The sequence below is a fragment of the Oenanthe melanoleuca genome, chromosome 3 (genome assembly GCF_029582105.1).
Source record: "Oenanthe melanoleuca isolate GR-GAL-2019-014 chromosome 3, OMel1.0, whole genome shotgun sequence".
Lineage (NCBI taxonomy): Eukaryota > Metazoa > Chordata > Aves > Passeriformes > Muscicapidae > Oenanthe > Oenanthe melanoleuca.
This window is the reverse complement of record NC_079336.1, coordinates 77,922,884-77,940,819: the sequence shown is the minus strand read 5'-3', so window position 1 is coordinate 77,940,819 and position 17,936 is coordinate 77,922,884. Positions and strand designations below refer to the sequence as shown.

At 45.1% G+C, this 17,936-nt stretch overlaps 1 long non-coding RNA gene across 1 annotated transcript in view; it reads right to left on the bottom strand.

The window, feature by feature from the left end:
* LOC130250696 (uncharacterized) overlaps positions 1 to 17,176 on the bottom strand; it is a 29,097-nt gene extending 11,921 nt beyond the window's left edge. The window contains exon 1 of the long non-coding RNA XR_008840033.1: positions 17,117 to 17,176. This is a non-coding gene — a long non-coding RNA (uncharacterized LOC130250696). The remainder of the gene's footprint in view (positions 1 to 17,116) is intronic.
* Positions 17,177 to 17,936: the final 760 nt, after the last annotated feature.

The window sequence follows — 17,936 nt, the reverse complement described above, 5'->3', positions numbered from 1 at the left end:
CTGGCACAAGGAATGTTTTGTCCTACTCACAGACACAAAAGTGAGGAAGTCTCTCCCTCATCACTTAGTTGCTGGGTTTGGTAGCATTGACTTCACAGGTTCCCCTTCCCCTTCTGAGTCATTTGAGCTTCCAGTACTCTATAGCTGCTATCTGGGGAGAAAAGCAAGCTGTGACAGACATACTGAGCCTTTTCAGCACCCACAAACTCTCTGCTCCTCTTTGTGCAGCTCCAAGATGATGAAAAAGTTTGCTAATTTTGAAACTTTCCCCAACTCTGCTGGGGTCTCTTTACAGAGGATGGTAAGTACACACCACCATTGTCAGTGTGCAAACCAAAAAACCATGGGTCTTTGAAGGTTAGTACTTTCTCCAAGAAATAAGTACCAGAGCAGGAAATCAGAGGCATTCTTACACCACCTGGGTTGCACTGCGACTCAACAAAAACACAAAATATGCAGAGTTCTTTCTGTTCGCAAGTCCTGGGGTACATGCACCTCTAAATATTTGCAGTGGTAAATCCTCAAGAGAGGAAGGCATACAAATCCCTAAAAAAAATAAAATTCAGCTAGCAACTGCATTGGCAGGACCCATCCCTTGATCAAGAAAGCTGCAGATAAAGCTTTCAGTGGTTCCTAGGTGACACAGGTGCTCAGACTAAACTCTTTTGTGCACTTCTGGGATTCCTGCTCAGCCTTCCCACAGAAAACCTTTCAGATTTTCTTCAATTCCCCCCTTCTGTGTTTTCTATTAACTTTGACACTTGCAGATCTGCAGATGGAGAAAGGGACCGAGGACCACAAGTGAGGCAGGGGTGTAATGATCTTGGGAAGCCTTTAGCAATGTCTTGCAGCACCCACATCTCTAGTAGACTGGATTTACCAGCAGCAAGAACATGCTGCATTAGTCCAGGAACCAAAGCCAAATGCTGCTCAGACATGCCATCTGCAAAAAATAATGATACCCTCCTCCACACCATTCTGGGATTTTTACTTCAGTTTGGTCACTCTGAGCTTTTGTGATCAATAGAGAAAGCCTTCTGCCTCTAAGCAGGTTTGTTCAAAAAGCATATTTTGACATCTTTTACTTCTGAGCTGGAAAAGAGGCAGCCTGCATAGAAACCTAGTTTTCTTCACTCAGATGTACCACATTTTAAATTCAGAAACAAAGAGATGCACATGGATAAGTGAAAGCACATCTTGCAGAGATCATCCAAGAGCTCCTCCGTTTTTCAGACTACCACCATAAGCACAACTTGCCGACCACTTGATCCGCGTGAAGAAATGAGAAATTATGAGGGTCACCAAGCACTCCATGTACCTGCACTGCTGCAGATATTTAACGAGATGTTTATTGCAGTGGCGACCCCAGGAGAAGGGACGTGCTCCTCCGTGGGCTCCACACGCTACACTGCCTGTGCACTGAGGTGGCTCGGCCACCACCGAGAGGACGAGGCAGCAAACCCCCCCAACAGAGACTGTTTCCCAACAGCCGGGACTGGGGTGTTATCCTCATGTTTGTGATTCTTTTTCACAGGAAGATTGCAATGTGTGGGGTTTTTTTTTTCTTTTCTTTTTAAATGCACATTTAGTCTGAGCAGTAATGCAGGAGATCTGAGGTGCTAATATATGATGTGAGGAAGGACTGAAGTCTCCTGGGGGGTGGGGGGGGCGGTCTTTTTGGCAATGACTTGCCTCAGTGAGGGATTTGAATGAGGAATGCTACGTGCACCAAATATCACTTACAGGACACATGCACACAAAGGTGAAATCTTAGTTGGTGCACAGAGGGAGCTTCCCCTCTTCACAGTGCTCCGCTCGTGACCCTTCTTCCCCATCCCTGGGATGCTTGTCCCATCCTGGTTTCTCCATTTCTCTCCTCTCAGCAGCCACTCAATGCTTCCCCAGCAAATTCTTCTGCAGGTCAGAACTGCTGGTACACATGGTGCTGCAGGGACAGGACTGGCACACAGCCAGGTCATATCTCAAACAGATAGGATTTAACATGTGCACAAGGCTGGATTTGTGGGTGGGGGTTAGGAAAGCTATGATTTCCAAACCGGATTCCTTACTCCTCAGGACAAGCAATGATGCCAGGTTTTCTGCTGCAGACGTAACCATCATGCCGTTGGCACACGAAGCCCCACCAGGTTGTACCAGTTCTAAATCAGTTACTAAAATAAATAGCAATACTAGTTAAATTAGTTATTTCTGGTCAGAAAATGAAGACAAATTAGCAAAACCAAATCAAATACAGGAAAAAAAAATCCTGACATTTTAAATTAGGATTTTTTTTTCAAGTTGAGATTCTGAAATGGAAAGTAAAGGTTTTAAAAAAGCAAGCAGTAGACATTTTTAAAAATGGATGAGCCTACACACACTAACTTTTCCCCTATATTCTACTACAATAAAAGCCATGTCTGTTATCAAAGCTGATTCCATCAAGGATGTTACAATAGGTGTCCTTGTAGCCTGCACATCCACTCTTTACAGTATGAAAGCCCAAAATCTTTCTAATTGCTTCAGAGGTTTACAAATGCTAGACTGCTTGGTCAGTACTTATTTAAAGGTTAAAATCAGAGCAATGCTCTGATTGCAAGGTAGCATATTTGACAGACAAGTTGCTTTCAGTTGCCCAGATGTTTCTGGATAGACTTGAGGAAGGGATGTGTGGAAAGGACACCTCTAGTCAGTAGGCTAGATGTGCTGCTTAGCATGTTTAGTAGTACCACAGAATCACCATATAGGTGAGCTTGAAAGGAACTCTGGAGATCATCTTGTCCAACCCCCTTTTTCCAGCAGGGTCATCTAGAGCTAATTTTCCAGGACCGCATCCAGTTGGCTTTTGAGTATTTCCAAGGATGGAGACTCTACCACCTCTCTGGGCAGCCTGTGCCAGTGCTCAGCCAGCTGCACAGCAAAGAAGTATTTCTTGATGCTCAGACAAAACCTCCTGTGTTCCAGTTTGTGGCCTTTGCTCATGGTCTTGTAAACAGACACCACTGGAAATAGCCTGGCTCCATCTTCTCTCCACCCTCTCCTCACATATTTGTATACGTTGATGAGAAATTCCTCTGCGCCTTCTCTTCTCTGGACTGAACTGTCACAGCTTTTCTCCAGACCTTTAACCATCTTTACGGCCCTTGGCTTGATCATCTTTGGTAACTCCATCTTTCTATTACACTGGGGAGCCCAGACCTGGGCACACAACTCCAGCTGTGGTGTCACTAGTGCTGAAGAGAGGAAGGATCATTTCCCCCAGACCTATGGCAACACTCCTCCCAGTGCAGCCCAGTATATTGCCATCCACCTCTGCTGCAGGGACCTGCTACTGTTGAACTGGGAATCAGGTGCCCAGGACCTTTCCTGCAAAGCTGCTGTTCAGCCAGTGGGCCCATGTAGGAAACATACGGAATGTTAGAGAGTGCAACTCTAGGAGGCAGTTCACTGTGTTTAAAAAGGTTTTCACAGTCATAATGTGCTGTGACACCTTGAATAGGTAATGTCCTCAGCAGTACATATGCAGGGTGCACTGCTCTCTGTAGTGATACATAGGGCACTCTGCTACCAGTAGTAGTCAGAGTTAAGGTTCACAGAGCTCTAAGACTGAATCTCTCAAGTATATTTTGAAATATCTTGAAAACTTTGTCTTAGTTTAGAATTTCCAAACTGAATATGAAATAGACTCAACATAGGAGACTATTTTTTCCTTGTAGTACATATCTGCATTTACAGCCTAAGTGTGTTAATTAAGCTTTTGGTATACAATTTTTTAGGGATTCCTTCCGCTACATTTTCTTCAAAATGGTCTTGGGTAAATCTTGCTTGTGAAGGGAGATCATCTTTATTCTAAGCAAAAAAAAAAAATAAGGGGAAGAAGTCTGTTCTGTGAAAAGCTTATGTGCTCTGCAGGAGTTTTATTTGTGGCAGTAACAATCACAGAAGCAGTTCTGGGTGATAAATATGTCCAAGCCTTCAGTGGCAGATCTTTATCAGAGCTGAAATGCTACACGGTAATAATGCTCTATTGTCAAAGCATCTGGATTTTCCCATGGGCGGTGTTTCTTCATCTGTGAACTCCAAACTACACAAACCCTGTGGCCACTTGTTTCAATATGTAATAAAATTTGGTGACTTTAAGGCATACTTAAGGCATACACTTTCCTGAAATTTAAAATTACAATGCCACTACAGCACCACCCAAAAGTCAGAGTGCTAAGGCCAGCATAAATAAGAATACTTCTAACTCTTAGGGCAAGAAAAACTTAGATAAGTATCTGAAAAAATACCATTACTTTTTAAACCTCCATATTGTCAGGAAGGCAGGTCTTCTCAACACATTTTCTAAAAAAAAGCAAAATATCTATCAAAAGAGTAAATCTATGCATTCATAAACCTATGATTATTCAGGTCAGTCATGTAAGGTTAGATGATACTAGGATGATAGAAATCAGGTTTTTTTCTAATCTAAGTACACTGTTACTTACAGAGACTTTACCAGTTCCCCATAATAATGTCCCATCTCTAGAAGTACACTTATTCCTTAAAAACAATCAGTTGCAAATTTGAATATAACCAAATGCTGCAGGGAATTTTATCTATGCTTATTTTCCTGGATCACTCCTTGTGATGGAAGACTTGGTGTAAAACCACACCAGGCAGCAGGACCTTTCTGCACTTTACCACAGACTCTGTATTACACTGGCTTTGCACCTTTTTTGTGTGAAGAGGAGAACTTGCCTTCACAGCTTTGCATGCAGAAAGGCCTGTCTACAGCAAATCAAGTTACAATTTTGAGCCACATTCTGCTTTCCATGTTTGCATAAAACTCCCACTGACATGAATAAGAGTGCTGTGTATATCATGCTGTGTAATAAATAGCATTCAAAACAGAACCTATGCAAAGCTTTCTCACTGTTTTGGGCTACCAATTTATCCTTGTATTTACAGAATATTGATGTAAGCAGATGCCCAAACTGCCTGTCATTTTTAAAATATGCAGAGACGACTGGTGCAGTGGCTACTGACTACAAAACCAGCACAAAGTTTCTGGGGCTGCAGTCTTTCTGGTCTCTGTCCTCTGCTCCCCCAGGACCTGGCAGAAGATGCCCTAGCCCTGACTCAGCCCCATGCACTCACACACTCTCACGCATTTGGCAAATGATGCACAACTGAGCTCACCCTTGCCTGCACTGGCACATCAATGTCCTCACAGCTATGTTGTCTCTAAATTTGGGACGGGGGAGGAAAATGAAGTGCAACTCCTGATCTACCCAGCTTTATGTGGAGGGGTTTAATACAGCTCTATCTGCCTATTGAAAGGAGCAGATCCTTGCTGTTCCCTCGGGCTGTGAACCCAAAAGCAGAGCAGCAGTTTCCACAGTGATCAGACACAACAGAGCAGTTCCCTCTTCCCACAACATGCAGACCTCTGACTCTTCCATATTTCTAGCATCAGAGGGATGACTTTCCTTTCTCCCATCTACAAAGTTCTCTCAAAGTTTCTAGGTCTTAATAAGGCAATTGATGAATAGCATCAACACAGCATAAATCAAATGCTAAATATTTATGTGCCATATGAATCTCAGGAAGCGCTGTCATCTTTTGTCTACCCATTTCAGAGCCTCAGCATGCTCATTACTTGTGCTAAGGAGGACAGAGAGAAAATGAGTAACTAAGCTGGTTACAACAGCAACCTTCCTCTTGGAGGAAGGTCTAATATGAAGGTCTAATATGCTTAATAAGAGGCAAGGAGGGCACACCAGATTTATGTATGGAGATTGTCATCACCAAGCACTGTGCTTTGAAATGCAGGGATGGCTCTGCTAGGTATTATATACAGCTTTCTGAATTTTTGTGAATATTATCATTTGATTAAAGTCATCCCCAACCAGTTTTGGCCTGGGGCATGAGTTCATGGCAGCTGCCACTCTCCCCTTCTGGAGGCCAGCACAACCCCCAGTGCACTGCTGGCACCTTCCTGTGCATTTTCCTCCACGGGGGATGCCAGTCCTACCTGTTCTTGCCCTGTTGGGGAGTGGCCTAGGAGCAGAGGGCAGAGCAGGACTGCTCTTCCCAGTTGTGATGCACTCCCAGAGAAGAAAAACAGAGAAACCCTATTCATCCTGGCAGCAGGCAGCACTGACTAGTGTCCTCCAACAGTTGACTTCCTCCCAGCCAGCAAAGGAATAGATTTGTGCCTGCAGTCCAGGTGTGTGTGTGTGTGTGTGTGTGTGTGTGTGTGTGTGTGTGTGTGTGTGTGTGCTTGCATGCCTGGGTGCATGCAAATAAGCTTTCCAAAAGCACCCTGTCCTCTCTGAGTGTGCTTTGGAGGTGTGCCACTCCACAAATATTGGAAAAGCCCTGTGGAGCTATTTGTTTTATTTTCGAGCATTGCTAATATATGATGACATCCTTTCCACACTTTGCAGTTTTCCACAGATGACTTCTACATTATTTCATGTCGATTATAAAACCATTTAATAATGGCTTTAGTAAGTTCCATTAATAGATGGAACTCAGATGTTTTGTGAAGGGAAATGAGTGGTTCTGCTGTCTTGGGGAAGCCAGAGGAGACAACTCTCAAAAGATATCTGAATCCACACTGTGTATTGAGGAAACAAGGTCACTGAGACAAGAGCAAAAATTCTGCAGCTGGTAAAACAGAAATTAAAATTAAATTCTCTGCACAGAAAAAGGCACTTACAAGTCAACGAAATTTGGCTAAACAGTATCTGCAATAACACAGTGTATCATGAAAGGAAAGATACTGACACACAGTTGTAATGCTGTCATTGGTAATGCTTAAAATTTTAGCAACAGGACACTTTCAGTTAGTGACTTTTGAGTGATAACGAGCCCTCTGTTGTCTGTGCAAAACTAGTCCACAAAACCTTTTCATATTCAGATGTTCACAATTTTAGCTGGTGTGGATGTGGCAAATAATTCTGGAGCCAGAGACATTTCCATGCATTTCCATGAAAATAAGTCACTTTTTGTATGTTTGCTCAGACCAGGATAAAAAATATTTAGTGATTTTCTACACCTCACTTATTAATTCTACAGCTAAGAAATCTGACATTTGTGAGGTGTGTTTGTGGAATAAAAAACCAGCAAACTCCCAGTCTTATTTTTTGTTTCGTAATTTTGATTTTGTTTTTTGAATGCAAGAGAACAGTTTCTAATTTTTTTTGCATATTTTAACGTGAAGTGTTGACCTTAAAAGATCTTTTAGGATGCATGAAAATCTGCTTTAACTTGTAAACAACAGAGGAAGATGGAAGCATACTAAAAATTAAAGAGGGGATAATAATTATTACAAGTGATTTTGGCCTGTTTATTGTTCTAAAAACTGCCCACAGCTTTGTATTACAAAATCATGGGTTTGGCATCTTACAGCTGTGCCAAACATTAATGATTTGAAGTTAAATTTGCCATACTGTTCAGGTTGATTGATTAATTTTTTTGGGAAAATTTCTGATCTGTCAGCTTTGGCTTTTCCAAGAACAAGGTTTGGGAAAATATGTTGTTTTGCCCAAATTTAAATGTTCTGGCAACTTTTTCTTGGAACCATTGCATCATTGCCATGTTTCAAAGCAGGGCTTGAAATCTGGCAGGGGTTTGGCCTTGACTTCAGGGATATGCCTTGTAACACATTTCTGAAAAATCCACCTAATTTGGCCAACACATAGTTTTGAGGGAAAACCAAAAATGTCACTTCATAGCTGCTCAGTGGAGACTTTCTAGATGTTAAACAGATAAAGACCCCAAAAATGCCACTGTCATGGTGCATGCTGCATGTCATCATTATCTCTGAGAGACAACAGAGACTGAACATGCACCTCTCCATGAAATAGCAGAGCATGTCTGAAGCCAGTAGTACAGGAACAGAAGCCAGTTTTTTTCCTGCAATAACTCTTCTAGGCTGAGTTAGAGCCAGCACTGAGAAGAGGGGCCATATCTGTAGTGTACAGAGCTTTATCCATGTAACAGCTTAAGTTGGTGGACCTGCAAATATGGGTATTCATTAGGTTATCACTAGACTGGATTCCAGAGGGGTGGCCAGAGGCTCTGCCAAGGTCTCTGATGCAATTAACTGGGGAATTGGGACTGCAAATGACAAAACCTTGAGCACTTTCTGCTTCGTTAACTTACGGCCTCAGTGACACTCCTGGTAGGTTTTGTTTAAGTAGGAGGCTTCAAATGCAGAGGAGACAGCAAATGGAATGAAGATGGCAAAAGGGATGGAAAAGCTGAAACAAGGGATCTGTTGACCTAGAGAGCCAGGAGAGCAAGAACAACTAGGGTTGGAATTAGCTGCACAAGTAGGCTGGGAACAGGAGCCAGGGGCAGGAAGGAGTGTTGAAGTGAGCGAGCACCGGAGACAAACTGTGGACAGACAATGGGATCACCTGTGCTGCTGAGGCACAAGGAAGGCTGGGTCTTAGGAAGTGGTGAGACTAGTAGAAGTGGAGAATACAACCAGGGAAGAAAGACAAATTTGGTAAAACGATTACAGAGGATGGCCTGGGAACAAGAACTTAAAGTGCCAAAGTGGAGGTGGATAGGAGCAGCAGAACTGGACAGAAAGCTCAGGAATGCTTACCTAGGACTGCTGAGAGTATGAGTATGAGAAAAAAAGTGTAGACCATAAAACACAGAGCAAGCTGTCAGGAATGACTGGATCTAGTGAGGTAAGGAGCCAAATCAACTTAAAGCCTAGAAGGCAAGAATCAGGAGCAGAGAGGCTGTGGCACAAATAATTTGGAGGGCAGGAGACTGAACAGGCCAAAGCATGAAGAGGAACATACAGACCAACCAACAAGTAACAAAGGGCACATCTTAGTGACTTTCTTCTTAGTGACTTTCTCATAGCATCTGAAAAGTAATGTACTGTTATGGGGGAAGCCAATGGATTTCCATTTTGGAGAACTGTACTCTCAGGAGAGCACTGTTGATGAGACTTTCTTAAAATGAGAGACGTGGCAGCCAGCATGAGGGAATTCCAGTTTGGATTTCCTTATGGGGTGTGCAGATCAATGGACTGGAAGCTGGTGGCTGCTTAGGGACATTTTTCATGACCTGAATGTACTCACTACACCAGAGACAGTATCTCCAGTAGGTACGTGTACTTGACATTTGAGAAGGGCTAATACCTCAGGGTGATAAGAAACGTGAGGAAAGCTAGGAGTAAAAATTTGCAAAGACACCAAGAAAGGTGTGTAAGCATACTGAGGTCATTAAATGGTCAAGTGGTCAAGCTTTCACAATTAAGAAAAAGAAGGCAGATTTGTCTGACAACTCACTCTGCTTGCAAGGCAGAGAGGAGTCATCTCTTACATGAAAAAATGCAAATGGAACAGCAAGAGAGACCAAACAAGCAGCATTATAAACTAACAAATTTTTTAAAAAGCAAAGTAGATTCAAAGAGCAGGGGAAACGGCAGACTGAGGTCAAAAACATTTTATTTAATATAGTGGAAGCAAAAGAAATTTGCATTAGCCTATTATTGAGGAAGAGGGGGAATGCCAACCTTGTTAATAATGCAGAAACAATGCATATTTTCATTGTGCTTAGAAAAGAGTATGGCAACATACCAATATCAAATGAACACATGAAAGTCGTTTTCAATCTACAAATAACTGAAGGGTATATTAAATGACTCCTAAAGAGATTAATATTTTAAAATTAGCTGTTCTGGAAACTATCATGTAAGAGTTGTTAAAAATTTTCTGAGAGAATCTCCTTGTCACTACTATTTTTGGCAAATATTTGTATACAAAGGAAATCCCAGAAAGCTCCAGAACATCCTACATTATATAAGGCAAATCATTGGAAGCAAGTTTTCCACAGTGAATAGATGATAAAAGTGCCTACTACAGTCTTTTGTATAGAAGCACCAAGCTTTCACATGCAGGTGGGAGCCTGTGTGTGAAGCACAGAAAGCCCAGGAACCGCACAGGGGTCACCTTGAGGAACCGGAACCCTCTAATCCCCCTGTATAACCCACAACTATAAATGGGAAAAATTCCATCTTCTCATCTCCAAAAGGTGTTATGGAAATGACTGACACAGCATTGGTAAGTACACTAGAATCACAGAATGGTTTGGGCTGGAAAGGACCTTAGAGATCCCTTAGTTCCAACCCCTCTGCCATGAGCAGGGATACCTTCCACTGGACCACGTTGCTCAATGCCCTGTCCAATCTGGCCTTGAACACTTCCAGGGTGGGGCATCCACAACCTCTCTGGGCAACATGTTCCAGTGCCTCATCGCAGTCAGAGTAAAGATTTTCTTCCTCATATCTGATCTAAACCTACTCTCTTTTCAGTTTAAAGCCATTCTCCTTTGTCCTATCACTACACGCCCTTGTAAAAAAGTTTCTCTCCAACTTCCTTGTAGGTACTAGAAAGATGTTATAGGGTCTCCCAGACCTTCTCTTCTCCAGGCTGAGCAGACCCAACTCTCTCAGCCAGTCTTCATAGGACAGCAGAACCTTCAGGAAAGGAATTGCTCCATCATCTCTCTGGGGTCTGAGCAGTGTTCAGTGAACAAAGCATGGGGTCTTGTACTGAGGCACAGACCCAGTATAAATAGCTGCTTGTTAATTGAGCACTGCCTGCTCCATGAGCTGGATGAGGCAGGGGCTCTGTGGGACAAATGGTGCAGGATTATGCTCATGTAATTGAACACTGCTGCAACGTGTGCATGCACAGAGGGCCCAAACTGCAACTCCATGAGCCAGCTTAGTAGTGGCTTTTTCTAGTTTCTCAGTGTTTGATTTTGCCACCCTTACTAATGATCTTTCACTGTGGTTTGTATAATATCATTACGTACTCTTTGGTAAAGGACTGAAGCTGACATAAAATTGTGGCACTCAGTGGAACTGCTTTTAATTGCTTTTGAGACAACACTGGTGTGAAGAAAGACAAAGGGTGGTAGCAGGAGAAAACAAAAGGAATGATGAGACCTCTTATACTCCAGAACACATTCAGTGAGAAAGTGGGAAGGAAAAAGGAATGCCAAATACTTGTGTGCAAATGCAAACGAACCCCTGTTTGTAAGACCCCAAACTTTGGGGAATTTTGCCTTCTGATCACGGTTCCAGCTTTGTGACTCTAGCATCACTCTCCAGATCTGCAGTGTATCTTCCCATTTATCTCTAACTAAGACAATTTCTGAGTCCTATATGAGTCATAAGTGTGTTTTATATAGAAACCAAAGAAGGTTCTTCCAGTCTCTCAGTAAGATATGCCGTGCTGCCAGGGAAGCACTTTTGGTTGTTCTGACAAGCAATTGTGACTGCTCTGAATTGCCAGAAATACTGTCTGAAGAGCAAAAGGATCATTTTCCATCTAAATCCAAAAGGGTTTATAATGCAATCTTTGTGTCGCCTGAATGCGTTGATCCCACCTTGCAATCACTGATATTAGGCTTTGCAAACTGGCCAGATCCCAGTGGGTATAATTTTCAGGCTGGCTAACTCGCAGGGTTCGAGTGATGCCACTCAGGGGCTCGGAGCCAGCGGAGCAGAGGGGGCGGCATGCAACACACGGGAAGGGGTCTGAGTCAGGGCTCCTGAGAGCAAGGAGACCTGCCTCCTCTCTCCCTCCTGCTTCTGGAAACCACTCCTTGCAAGCCGGGTCCGCTCCCTGACAGCCACCTACCCTGCAGTTAGGTCCTGTCCTTTCTCAGCTGAGACAGGAGGGACAGGTGGCCCATGCCGGAAGCAGTGGCTGCGGCACAGGAGCAAGGGGGGGTTCCTGGTCCAGAGCCCAGAGCTGCCATGTGACAAACAGGAGGCCAGGTATTAACAGGTGGGTGAGAAGACTGGGGCTGGCTGCCTGCTCAGGGAAGCGGCCGTTTTAAAACCAAGGCGGCAAGGATCACAGGGAGAGCGTGCACGGTGGGGAGGGCATATTTTGAAGAGGAGGAGGAAGGAGCTGTTTTGGAATTGGGTGTAAAGCCATTTGTTTGGAGGGATGCCAGGGTAACAGTAGGTGCCCAGAACAAACGCGCGCAGCCATCCCAGCACTCAGAGCCTGCATGCTCGTCCTTCGCAGTACCTAAGTAGGTCAGCCCGTTTCTTCAACCTTTCCTCTTCCCTTTCTCACTTGCTCTCTTTGTGGGAGGTGGTGGTGGCGGTAGCAGAGGGGCTACACCCGTTTTCACTGATTTCCAACACTGTCTACGTGTGAACAAGAGAAGCGGAGAGAAGCTAAAGCTGCTTTCTTATTAACAGCTGGTGACAGTCCCTTTACACAGTGCGTGTCGCATTTCTTAGCCGAGGTAGAAAAGGAATGAAAGAGGAAGACAGTTATTTAAAGTTTAACATTACAGATGAATTACAAGGATATTCTGAGGCTCACAGTCCCCCTCAGCAATTCTGTGAGCCCTAAGGCTGGCCCCGCCACACCTTTGCAAGTGCCTATTTTAAGCAAGTGTGCTCATCAGGTTTGGGAGGACAACTGCTCCAAGTAATTCTGGGATGCAGGTTTCGCACCACAGGATGCCAGCGGGATCCAGTGAAGGTTATGGACTGTCTAGCCTGAACTCCATCTGTGCCCTGAAGTTTCCTCTTGGCTGGGCACCGCTGAAGGACCAGAAGCAGCCAGTAGGAAGCAGTAGGCACAGGGGCTCTTGGGGAATTTAAGCCATCTGAACGTGGCACTCAGTTTTTTAAGACAGCGTTTTTTTAAGCGCTGTGAACATATTGCACCCAATTATAATTGCATTATGTACTCTGTGCCGTGCTATGAGTGCATGCCTCCTCCTAGCTATGGAGGGGCAAATCTGACATACATACAACAAGTGCCCTGTTTTCTCCTATGTAGCTTCTCCCAGCCTGTGTATCACGATAGTATTTGCATGCCTCCCAGTAGGGCACTGAACTGTGTGGCTAACATCTGCCACGTGTTGTTTGTTCTGTCCCCCTCTCCCAAGGAAGGAGGTGAGTGTAGTGGAGCATCTTGTTTTTGCAGTACATTTGTCTGGCTTTTGCTTTCCCTGCATGCAGAGCTATGTATTTGCATTAGTAAAAGTAAGGGCACAGAAATGTGTCCTGCAATTGAAAATGCCTTTATTTCAGTAAGGGGAGTTATGGCTAATTAAGTCAAATTAAAAAGGGAAGGCAGACTTGGTTTTCCTTATTCTCAGCATACTCTGTTTGACAAATGGGTCTTAACCACAGATGACAGTATTAGCTTCAGCCTTTCAGACAAGGAAATCTTGGCTGCTATTCTCTCTGCTCATTTATCTATGATAAATTTAAAGACACATGTTCCCCCTTCTTGGACAAACACTTTTCAACTGTTTGGGGATTTTTTAATCTAACAGTAAAACCTCTTTACATATGTCTTTTTCTCCTTCTTTAAATAGGCAGCCTTCTATGTGACACCCTCTGTGGATCTTGCCGTACAGCAACACTGGTTCTGGACACAGCTGTATTTCATGGCACTTTGAGTCTGCACCTGGTTTAGGGGCAGGGGCACTTCTGAAGCCTAAGAGCCTGACTTATATGTGCTTCTATCTCTAGGGCTTTTTTTAAGTATTTCCACCTTCCCATTATGCTGGAGTTTATTAATAATCCTTACCCAAGCAAATAACTTGTACTAGTCAAACAACAGTTCTGGTATTCTAGGGGGCACTGAAACATAGGACAGACCGACTTTTTGTAAAGAGGGGGAAAATATGTATTTTGCCAGAAACTGAAACACCGCCTTTAGCCCAGAGGTAGAGTCTTACTTACTAGGTTGTGTACCCACATCGCTGTTACTACCAAGCTGTTTTACACGTTTTCCATGTGTACTTTAAGATTACCTTATTTTAAAGGGTCAGACTGGTGATTTCTTTCCTTTAAGTTCCTGTAAAATACTCAGTTTCTTACAATCCTTGCCTTGCAGGGCGCTCTGTCTCATCCTGCACTTGCTGGTTGGGTGTTACAACAAAAAGCAAAAAAGCAGGTCCACGAAAGCATTGTAGGAAGCAAACAGTGCCTTTAACCCTGGAGATGTGCCAGCCCACCATCGAAGTTGAGCCTTCCCTGCCCTCTGTCCCCCAGGCTGCAGTGACGGGCGCGGGGCTCGGAGCGCTGGGCTGTGCCACCTCCCGGCCCCCAGCATGGCACATCGCCTTTCTGTGCGTTCTGCGCCCATGAAAAGACTGAGTCCTGTTTGCACGAACATAAGGCTGCCGTTTCCTCTCTGCGGCTGATATTTGAACGATAAAGCGATTTTCAGAGGAGGCAAAAGGCAACAGCAACAGTGAATACACTGAGTACCAAGCAGGACGCTCACCCTGCAGCTTGCCCGCAGAGCAGCGGGCGCCGGGCCCGCCCCAACATGCTGCAGGGTGCGGCACGGCCTCCTGCGCTAGCCCTGAGCCTCCGGGACAGCCCTTCCCGCCCGGACACCGCTCTGGGCACCGCTGGGCACAGCCCCGGCCCGACACCGCCGGGCTCTCGCTGCCTGCCCAGCCCAGCCCAGCTCCTGGCCCGGGGCAGGAACCAGCACCGCGCTCCGAAGGGCTGCGCGCTGTCCGCTCCTCGCCGCCTCCCCCACAAACAGTTGTTTGTCTTGAGATTTTTTTAATATTTTTTTCCCCTTGGGCTGCCACAGATTTTCCACCTCCGGGGCCAACCAACGGCCAGGGAGGGAGGCTCATTAGTGGCCATGAGGGCGGCCGTCCCTGCCGGTGCCAGGCCTGTCTGGTGAGGGAGGCGGGCGGCAGCTTCGCGTCAAATGCCAAACACCCGGCCTTGTTTTCCTTGGTTGCCAGGGTAGGAGTTGACATTGTCCCCAGCGGAGCACAAGGACTCCCCGTGACATGGCGGGGACAATGGGAAGGTATGTTTTCTTGACCCGCTGCAGGAAATCCTGTGCGTCTTGCCGGGGAACGCAGCACTTTCCTGCCCTGTCCGCGGCCGGGCCGTGGCGCCGGGGCCCCGCAGGCTGCTCGAACCTGCCGTGCTCGGAGCCCCCTGCATCCAGCAGAGCCCCAGCGCCGGGAGCTGCCGGGCAGGGCAGGCAGAGCCTCCCTCCGCGGCTGCCGGGCACTGCCGGCTGCGAGCAGCCCTGAGCCTCGCCGCTCCTACCTGCGGCATTCCGGGCCGTGCCGTGCCTCCGGCTGGAGCACAGCCCGCCGTGCCCATCGGCTGCGCTGCTGCTGTTGATTAACTGATTTGGGCTCTTGTTTTTGCTTTAAAGAGACAATTCAGAAAGTGACGCATTACTTCTGCCTGTGGACAGAGGGAACAGCTGAAACGTGGGAGACCAGACTACAGCTGTGTGACTACAGCTTTTTTTTCTTTTTTTTTTTGTTTTTTTTTTGTTTTTTTTAAACAACACATATTTTAGTGAATAAAAACTACTGATTCCCTCTGCTGGTGTTTTGGACCTTATTTACTTCCCAAGGTGGTGGTGTTAGTGGTTGTAGTCACCAGACTGTGAAAAGAAGAGTGAGACAACAGGAGAAGCCATAACCTCTTTTCTGCTGGAGGATGTTTAGACCACAGCAGTCACCCTGTTTGGCTTGGCTTAGCTTCCTTGCCCCACTCCACTCATGCATCCTTATGTTCTCCTCTCCTCCCAGTCATCACCTGGGGTCCTGTGCTGCAAGGCAGCCTAACAGATTATTAGATCCATTGGGCAATGGTGACATTTATGGCAAGTAAATATTCACTTGGATAAATCAGTCTCAGAATGGCTTCTGCAGCCATTTGGAAAACCCTCACACTCCAAGACCTATCAAATGTTCAGGAAATATATGTGAAACAGGAAAAAATAGAACAAAACCATTCTTTTTCTATACTGTGGCATGCACCAAGGCAATACCATTAAGACTGGGTGACATCCATCACAAAAACTGATTAGCCAAAGCTACAAATAACCCATTTACTGGCAAGTCCAGGGTAGCATTTTCACATGTTTCTCCTTTTTTTCCAAATTCCTTGCCAGACAGCTATGAACAGGGGCATGCCCAAAAACTTGGTATAACCTGTGTGCAAAATCGATGCTGCAAGAAGGTTTAATTTGTTAATTCTTCTGCAAAAGCTAGTGGGGCTGGTTGGAAGTCTCCCTTTACCTTTTCCCTTTTTTTCTTTGTCCCCTTTGGAAGAGATGTGGGAAGAGCAGCATCTCCTGGAGACTTTTGTTCTGGAATCATGTGATTCCTGGCACTTCCAAAATAACCTCCCTTACAGGAATGCCTGTGATGGGTACATGGAGTTGGAGCAAGAGGGACACCTCCTTGCCTACACACTGTCTCCCAGCAGCAGTGCAACCTGGCAGCTACCACAAGCATAATCTTACCATTAATCTGTGGATCAGGGACACACAGAGACACAGCTCAAGAGGGAGACTGCATGTAAATAGCTCCATGGAAATTATGTGCAATGTGCCAGTGGATCTCAACATGGGAAACTTTTATCATGCCTCAGGTGGGGCTGGCTTCTGGTCCCAGGGTCAGAGGACAAGGAAATGAGTGCTGCCTTTCTGGACATCAAGCTTTAAACCTAGCAAGTAGAGAGTGAGAGAATACAGGAGCTGGGACTTACCTCAAGCATTTCTACTGATGTGATGTACCAGAGAACATCTTTTGACATACCAATATCTAATCATCTACTTCTGTAGCTGTCCTTCTTACTGACTCTGCATCCATCTCTCTGCCCAGAAGATTAAGCACCTCTGGGAACAATTGTTTGCACAAGGATCATGCACATACATTGGGGAACAATTAGAAATGCTGAGAGACTTTGTTATGTGGCTTTTTGTCCCCCATCTGGTGGTTCTTCCCCTCTCTGCATTTCCTCACTTGCTCTCATTCCTCATCTGTGCTTTGTCTCCCTCCTCACTGGGTGCCTTTGTTCATAACTCCTTACCCTTGCTCTCTCTTTCTCAGCTTTTCTGCCTACTTCTGTAGTCCCATAGCCTCTTCCTATTGCTTGGAAAATTAATATAAAAACTGCAGTCTCGACAGGAAAAGAAAGGAAACAGTTGCAATAAGCAACTCTTCTTCTTGGGAGCAGTCTGACCAGTGAGTCATTCCCAGGGCTTGTGAAATGACAACACGCATCTCCTGCCTTTGCTGTTGCTGCCGTTGTGTTCCTCACAGCAATACTTACCAGCCAGTGGAGAATGGGGCCCCCTTATGCTTGGTGCTGCATAAATCATTTTCTTTAGCCTGGGGGAAAAAGAAAAAAAAAACCAAAAACCTAAAGAAGATGAATGCATGATTCAAGGATTTACTGCTCAGATTGCTTTGAGGGTCTTTTATTCCTCAACCTTTCCTGTGTTTCTCTCCCAGGCTGCCTCTCCTGCTGGCCTAGCCCTTAACCCCATCCCATCACTCTCTCTTATGTCTGGCTGCCCCTGTCTGATTTACCTTCCACTTCACTTTGTCCCCTCCTTTGTCCATGTGCATGCTTCTCTCACTGTCACTTACTCCCTCTCCCTTGTGGCCAGATCTCCTGATTGCCTTCTCCATTCTGCAGTACTGGGTAGCTTTTCATCACCTTGCTGGTGGAATCAAGAGATGCAAAATATTCAGTGTGAGGTAGACACTGAATGGTTAAAACTTGGCAAAGTTATAGAAAACTGAAAACAGGCTCTCATAGCAGAAAGTGTCAGGTACCACCAGCTCCAGCTAAATTAAATTCTGTCCCTGTAGTGTATATGCACAGAGACATTTATATTCATATTTTTAACAGCCTTCTAAACTCTGCAGTTCACTGACAAACCCTTCATGAAGCTATCATTCCTTTTTTAACACCTGAACTTTAAAATGTCACATATAGCATTTAAAAGGACAGGCAAATAACCAAGGAAACATCCTAGCATGCATTTTGCTTTCTCTCCTTCTGGTTGATCTGAAGTCCATGGAAATCAATGGCAGTCTTTCCATCTAGTTCAGCAGAGTTCGCAGTCGGTAGGTTGTTTCCTCCT